At 43.4% G+C, this 8,198-nt stretch overlaps 1 long non-coding RNA gene across 1 annotated transcript in view; it reads left to right on the top strand.

Moving 5' to 3' along the window:
- Window positions 1–7,843: 7,843 nt before the first annotated feature.
- The window catches only part of LOC114814156, a 43,929-nt gene continuing 43,574 nt past the window's right edge, over window positions 7,844–8,198 (top strand). The window contains exon 1 of the long non-coding RNA XR_003761897.2: window positions 7,844–7,908. This is a non-coding gene — a long non-coding RNA (uncharacterized LOC114814156). The remainder of the gene's footprint in view (window positions 7,909–8,198) is intronic.

Here is an 8,198-nt window from a genome sequence, read left to right as displayed (position 1 = left end):
CAGGGCTTTGCAGGCAGATGAGATATCGTCTGGCCCTTTGTCTCTCTGGGAAGAAGGATTTTGTTTCTGTTTGGCTCGAGGGCCTCTCTGAGAGTTAACGCCGATCTATTACTCTGGTATACTTGGCAATCTAGTATTTCTGAAGGCAGCTCAGGAATTCCTTTGGGAAATTTTCTTATCAAGGTTGGCCCTTCAGGATGACACGTGTCATGCTCGGTTTGGAGAATTTGATTCAGTCAGTGCTCCACACCAATCCTGGGATCTGGCAACTTGAGGCAAAGGAGACTCATCAATGCTAGTGTTTTCTTTCACCAGGACTATTCCACCTCAAACAGAGTCTTTCAAACAGAAGGTCAGTGGCTGGGCATTATTTGAAAAGCTTGACTGGCCCCAGGGAAAACTTAGGCTTTTTCAATGTGCTGTAGTGCAGGAAACCCCAGTGGAGCCAATATGGGGTGGAAAACCCATTGTAGGAAAGGAGTGAGGGCTTAGGGAAGATTTTGGTGTTAAGATTTCCCAAGATAGGCTATATCATAAACACTGAGAATGAGAGTGAAATGTCACACTGGAAAAAAGAATCAAATGCGAGCTGACTTGAAAAGCCAACACCACCCTCTGTTCTATATGCAAATCAGTCCTCTGGGCTCACCGCACCAGATGGTCTAAAAACAGAGAGTTTAGAAAGGTTTACTCTCCAGAATAAGGGGATTGAAATTCAGTGTCCCTCGCTCAGATCTTGACCAATTCACCACATCTATCTTAAAGAGAAAGCCCTACAGTCAGTTAAGCGAGCCTCAACTTCTCTCACCAAGTACTGCCAATTTGATGAGTTATTATCTAGGGCACTAGTGGGAAGTTTGATTTCAAATTGGAGGCCCAAGATGAAAGAAGAGGAGAAGACTGCTCTCAATCAAAGGAAGGGGAAGGGGTAAGCTGCCCCAGCGACTTTTGAGTAAACCAAAGAGTCCCTCCTAGGGCCAATTAACCAAATGTTAGGTAGGTCGAGGAGTGTATGAAACCTAGGGGAGATAGGCTAAGGCTGCAAGGATGCAGAAAAGGGAAAATATTTGGGTTCCCCCTGCCTTCCTGCTGCAGGGACCCTGAACCAGAAATGATCCAACCTGACTCTTCCAGGGCCAACCTGTGGCTCGGAGCAAGTTCCCAGGGGGAGGTTCAAATTCCAGGCTAGTCACTGTGTTCCCTGGGCCAGTTTCAATGGCAGTGGTTTCCATTTGGAGTGCGCAGGAAAATGCCTGACTCTTGCCCTCCCTTGAGCCTCCACAGATTGATGCTGCCTGAGGGGTCTCCTTGTACAGGGAAAATCAAAGCCAAAAGTTCTCTTCCCTAAATTATACAGTAGCCTATGAAAAGTGGAACAAGGGACGAGTTGCTATAGCCATGTGACCAATCTTCCCTGTAGTCCCTAGTAATCGAGAATGGGAGGAACCTGGCCCAGTGTTTGGTATCCAGCTGTTGTCATGGAAACAGGCTGCTGTGACCTCTGTTGCTTTCACTTAACCCCACTTCATAGGTATAGGGGAGGCAGAGAGTCAGATGGTGGTGGTGATGTCTGGGGAATGCAGGACCAGTGCAGTCTAATTTTTTTTGGCCCTATAGGCTGATGTCTGTTCATTCTGAACAATCTGTTTTCTCCAGGGCCAGTGAGTGATTTGCAATTTTCATAGCTTCCATAAAATCACATTCATTAGAGAGGCCTTCACTGGTTAGGGACTCTAATGGATGGGGAACATCAACGTTTTTAAGTCAAAATGGAACATGCAGCAGCAGAGGACTAGGTGCAAACAAATTCAAATTGACCCATTTTATAGATCAAGAATTGATGAGAAGCCAATCTCAAGTATTTCATACTCTGTTTAAAACTGCTCCAAACAGCCAGGATACATATCTCCCCAAGGAAAAGAGACCCTGAAGCATGAATCATCACATCTGGTCCTTGTAATATTGGAAAAATTAAATCCTTTACAGAAAAAGGACAGAAAAATGTAGTATTTGGAAATTTAGTAAATTATTTTAGATGATTTTGTATATGTCTTGGTACATCAAAATTTTTAATACACATTTTCTTCCTTTAGTTTTCAAGCAAATTGGGTCTCGGGAATTTTCACCAAGAAACTTAATTTCTTAGTACCTCATTTTTGACTCTCCTGCCTCTGATCCCTAGGGTATGCTCTTTTTTTTCTCCAGGCTTTCAACACAGAGATGCTTCTGAGATGTACCCACCACCCGCTAGCCCATTTCCTAAGTTGAGTCTCTTCAGAAAAGAAGTCTCTCCTGATGACCTCACTGCAATTCTAAAATGCAGTGGGTCATCTGGGGTCCCAAGCATCATCGAAAAATGTCATTTGAATCGGTCTTATTAGCAGAGTGCATGAGCTGTTGATGCAGCCTACTCACACACAAGTCAGGGATTTAATTCTGGGTAAGTAAATAAATGAATAAGATGTCTCTTTCCATCAATTATAGGATTGTGGTGGTGGTCATTTTTAGGAAGGGGGAACCTCTGAATCTGAGTTAACTCTGGAGATAGGGGTGTATGAGTTTAATCTTGGTTCCAACGATGGATTTCTTTAGCGGTTTTCGGGGAACGGTTCAAGTAGGACTAGTGTCACTCTCCTTGCTGGCTTGTGTTGAATGATTAGTGTTTTCCCTGTAAAAAGGCTAACTGCAGCATTTTCATTACAGACTGTCTACACTGGAGGGGGAATTTCAGTAGCAGTACAAACGCCTCCAGATCTCTATCAGAGGAGCAAAGCCATAGAGGCCTGCCACATAGCAATGTAATCTGGAAATTTATACTCTGACTTTTGGCTAAAAGGGAAAATGATTTACATAATCTCTTGGCTCCAGAAGCGCTTGAGAAGCAAGCCCATTTTGGTCCTTCATATGAAGACCAGGTTTTACATCTTAACACTTTGCCGACCTTTGGCCTTGCATTGAACAGAAGTCTGATTTGAGCCTAGGTCAAATATATATAGAGAGATATATATAGATATAGATATATATAAAGATAGAATCTGGTCATGGCGCCTGAGGATATTACCCAACCCCATGGTTACTTTGATCCCATTCAGGATGAAAAGCTGATTACATGGGTGAATTCAGATGCAGTGAAGCTCTCAGCGATTAGGTTGGCTTTTGTGGCCCTACTATCATGAATGCACACGATTTCCTATTGGTATGAAATTCCTTCAGTAATAGAAAATCTCAAAAAAATTGACATAATGCACTAAGCACCCTGAATGTGTTTACAGTAAGGGAATAATGCATTGGGGATTACTTTGAAAAGACTTATCAGTAAATGCATGAATTAAAATAAAGTGATATGAATGAAAAAAGAACTGAGCCTATTAATGACTCCATAATTTTGCATTATGGTAAATGTCTTCCTTGGATCCTAAAGCCTCCAGGAAAGGAAAAAAAAGTGCTGCTTATTTAGTTAGGTTAAAATTAAAGCCATAACCCCAGACTTTTACTGCATTTTAATGCTTTCACTGAGCTTTCTGAAATACTGGGAATAATTGTGCATTCAGATGGAAATGAGCAGCTCTCGAAAGGAGTGGAAATAGCCTTGATTTTGCTGGTTAGTTAGTATTTGCCCAGCAAGAGAGGGGACCATTACTCCATTTGATGGGCTCATCAGGATCCCTAGCAGGCTTGGTAGCTGAATGACCAGTGAGATTTGAAGCATTTTCAGTGATTCTCAACCCTTTCAACACTTCAAACATCCTTTAATTTCACAGTATAGAGTAAGTATAGCAGAAAGCATGAGGGATACTTTTACTACCCATTTCCAGAAATGAAATTCTCTTCACATACTCCTCCAGGTCAACTCTAAGAAGGAAAAGCCAGGTTGACAAAAGTGGCAGGGGAACTACGTCAGTCAGTCAGTCATATTTATTTAGCACTTACTGTGTGCAGAGCATTTTACTAAGCGCTTGGGAGAGTTCAATAGAACAATAAACTGGCACATTACCTGCCCACAGCGAGCTACCTGGGAAAACACAGGAGTGTCTAGAATCAACTAGGATGGAGGGACACACTGTGGAAGAGTTGGGATGGAGCAACTGGGAGATGTACGGTAGCCCATGTCTGTCAAGGAATCTCAGCAGAGACCTCAAAGATGAGACAGGGAAAGCAGGATGGGGATGGCAAAAGAGTGGTCACTCGAGCACTGTTAACATTGGCAGCAATCTTAGTTGCCTTCAGAAACAGGAATAAAATGAACAACTCTGAGTCCATTCACTGTAACAGTAGACCTATTGAAGTCTTCAACCTCATCACTTGGACTCTGACAACTGAGAACTACAAAATGATTTCAGCTACCCAGAGAGTTTAGCAAAATCCTCAAATGACTCCACAATGCTATGCCCGATTGTGTAAGAATTCAACTGGTGTTTGCAGTGCTGAAGCCTTGTCCCAAAATGTGGTGATGTGAATCTGGTCTCCCCTCGCTATCCTGTCTTCTCTCTCGGGGTGTAGGGGGGCTTCTGCAGGGAACAGGGAGTTCATCTTGGCCCAGTCCATGACAGCAAGACCAAGGGCCAGGTTAGATGAGCTTCTGAAATCCACCAATCTCCCACCCCCACCACCTAAATGGTCAAAGAGGTTCCATCTGGTATCAGTGTAATCACTAAAGGGAAGGGACCTGAGAGAGAAATGAAATGCAGCTCAGGTGAGCCATCAGCTAAGGTGGCAGACGTGTATACTTCTGGGATTCTTCGATTTATGGCTTGCTGAAATCATTTTGAACTAGTGGGGAGGCACAGAATATCTCCTCCTCACCGGTTGATTAGTATGAACATTGTTGGGAAGATTACACTATCTGAACAATTCATGATTGAAGAAATAAGCAAAAGCACAGATTTTTTTCATTTAGCAATGCAGACTCTTAAGCCCAGAAAAGTCACTGCTGCATATTGGAAACTTTCCTCGTCGACAGTGCAGCAAAGCAGGTCCAGTATTGCTCACTTGACTCTTCTCATCCCTGCTGGAGGACCTTGGTGCAGAATCTGGGATCTGGTGTTCTGGAAAATTCTAAATGAGCAAGCTAAGAGCACCACTGAAAGCTTGTGAATCAGTCATCCAGGAGCTGTTTGACTAATGTGCTTCTAGAGAAAGTTATGCAGATTATGGCCCACTTTTCAGAATCAATGAAGCTTCATATTCTGATAATCAGCCTTGAGGAGACCGAGATCAGGTACTTGTCTACCCCCTGCTAGCCATTCTTACAGGCGATCTCCATAGACAACTCAGAGCTGAATCCTGCTGCAGCAGGCAGCACTCAGACCAAGGACAGGGAGGCAGGAGGAATATCTGCCCATCTGCCGTTACTCAGGAAACCAATCCCACAGTAGGGAGGGGGTAGAATCCTTCTTCAGCGTGTCGGTTGACGTTAGAGGAGCTGAGTGTGTGGACTGGTTGAGTAGAGAGGTGAGGTGAGAGCGAAAGAGCTGATTGTTGTTAGCGGTATTTGTTAACAGCTTACTACGTGCCTGGCACTGTAATAATAATAATAATAATAATAACTGTACTTTCTAAGTACTTACTATGTGTCAGTGCTGTTCTAATCTCTGAGGTTGATACAAGGTAATTGGATTGGACACAGTCCCTGTCCCACACGGGGCTCAGACTCTTAGGAGGAGGGAGTAGGATTTAATCCCCATTTTACAGATGAGATACCTGAGATACAGAGAAGGGAAGTGACTTGAGGGTGGTGGTGGCCAATTGGATCAAGTCCTAGCCTGTCTATGGGCTGTCCCTCACAGCAGGACAGCACTATTGCTTTAATTACTACTGCGGCTGTTGAACTGTTTTTGCGTGCCATTTTAACCGATGATTTATCTCCTTCCTATGTTGACAAGCAGAAATGAGAAATGGGATGACTCTCTTTTTTATGGTATTTGTTAAGCACTATGTGCCAGACATTGTACTAAGCACTGGGGTAGATAGACACTTATCAATTTGGACTCAGTCCATATCCCACAAGGGGCTCACAGCATTAATCCCCATTTCACAGCGGTAGTAACTGAGGCTCAGAGAAGTTAAGTGGTTTTCCAAGGTCACACAGCAGGCAAGGGGCAGAGCTGGGATTAAAACCCAGGTCCTTCCAACTCCTAGGCCCGAGCTCTATCCACTAGGTCACAACTGCTACTAAGCAGAGGTATCTAGGACATCCCAAAGCCAAAAGTCAGAATCAAACCCAGCGCTAGGCGTTTCTGGTAGCAGAAACTTCAGTACAGAAAGAGGTGATTTTAACCTACATACTCTGAGGAAAGACTTGTCAGTCAAGCACTGACGTTTATCAGCTACCCTTGCACACATGGATTCAATCTCACTGTCAGCTGCATCTTCTTCGAACCCCAAGGGACTATTATAAATGTTGACAAGAACAGGTGTGTTCAGCTCTGTGAATTTTTGATAACATGGAGAAGTTAAAAAATATTTTAATGGGGCTAATGGTACATCAGAACATCAGCAGACAGATTCTACTTTTTGTGCACGAATGGCATAAATCTGGTCATAATTTTTCAGATCTGAGTATCGCTTGTCAAATGGGAGGTTTGAGAATGAATCCAGAGCAAATGTCAGCATCTCCATTATGGAATGGCTTTGGAAAAATCCAGGCTTCTTCTCCAGGTGCGGTCTAGTTCCAGTTTGATTAGACGGCTTTCGGCCAGTTTATCCGACTAAAAGGTCTGATCCATTTTAGGAATTGGGCAAGAAATAACCATTTATGTCAGACTTCATTTCCTCCCCATAGTTAGATGCGTGGTTCTCTTACATCAGAAAAGACAATTTGATCCCCCTGTGTCTGGCAGGTTTGATTCAGTGAGGCTGAACTAGAGAAATGAGAACATTTTTGTTGTTGGGCTTTTTCGTTGTTGGGTGGTTGCTGCTTTTTAGGGGCTGCTTGTTAGCCAGTCTTGACTATGCAGCCTAACAAATGCAAGTCACTACCTGTGGCTGTAATTAGTCTGCACCACAATTAGGAAAAAGCTCAAGCACAAATTAGACTGATAGTGAGATACCTCCTCCCTTCAACCCTAATCAAAAGTCAGATGCTAGAACCGTGCTCAGTGTTTAGAACGGTGCTTGACACATAGTAAGCATTTTACAAATACCATAATAATACTAGTTGGCTGGACTGAGGCTCGTTCATCATTTATGATGGTGGACACTCTCCACCATCATCATCGCCATCCTTAAATGCAAGTGATGCAGCCGTGCTGACACATTTTGGTCTTTTCCGCCACACTTTCGCACACACACACCTGTAAAATCTTACCAGCAGAAGTGCCATCTTCTAAATTGGACAGCAATATGCGTGCTCAACCACACTGTATTTAATAATGGTAATGACAACTGTGTTATATGTGAAGCACTCACTATGTTTCAAGTTCTGAACTGAGCACTGGGGCAGGTTCAAGCCAATCAGGTGGGCACAGTTCCTGCCCTACACTGGCCTCAGAGTCCAAAGGGGAAGGAGAACAGGTATTTAACCCCATTTTACAGATATGGAAACTGAGGCCCAGAGAAGTTAAGTGACTTGTCCAAGGTCACCCAGCAGGCAAGTGGTAGATCTGGGATTAGAACCAAGGACTCTGAATAATCAGACCCGTGATCTCTCCACTATGCCACACTGCTTCCTAGCCTGTACAACTGAAAATAATCAAAGTTTCCAAAGGCTTGCATTCATGATGTAGTTTCGTCTTGGTTGATTTTGTTTTAACTCACAGCGTTAGAACTGATAGTGTGTGGCATTTGGATGTTCTGAAGTCTTTCACGTCATTCTCACTTCATTTGCTTTCCACTTTTTACAGTGCTCCACTCCTGAATGGCTGTTAGATGTAATGTAAACGCACAGCTTCCCTGCCTCACTGGTCGAAGGTAAGACCATCCTCTGCAGAATTGGTACATATGCTACTTGGTTTTTGACAGTTGCAGATAGTGAACTGCTGTATCTGGACTAATGGGGTAGCTCAGTGGATCCCAGCTCTGAAGCAGTTGTGCCCAAATTACACAGTGTCATGCATGTACAATATGCTTAAGTGCTAAAAATGCCTCTGAAATTTTTGGATGAGTAACCCTACAAATCCAAGCAAACTAGGTTGTGCTATTTTTAAGAAGAACTGATGTGGCGTGTTTGTGTGTGTGACTTGAAATAGCAAATTCATTTT

Source organism: Ornithorhynchus anatinus, chromosome 9 (assembly GCF_004115215.2).
Source record: "Ornithorhynchus anatinus isolate Pmale09 chromosome 9, mOrnAna1.pri.v4, whole genome shotgun sequence".
In the NCBI taxonomy this organism is placed as follows: domain Eukaryota; kingdom Metazoa; phylum Chordata; class Mammalia; order Monotremata; family Ornithorhynchidae; genus Ornithorhynchus; species Ornithorhynchus anatinus.
This window is presented reverse-complemented; position numbering and strand designations above follow the sequence as displayed.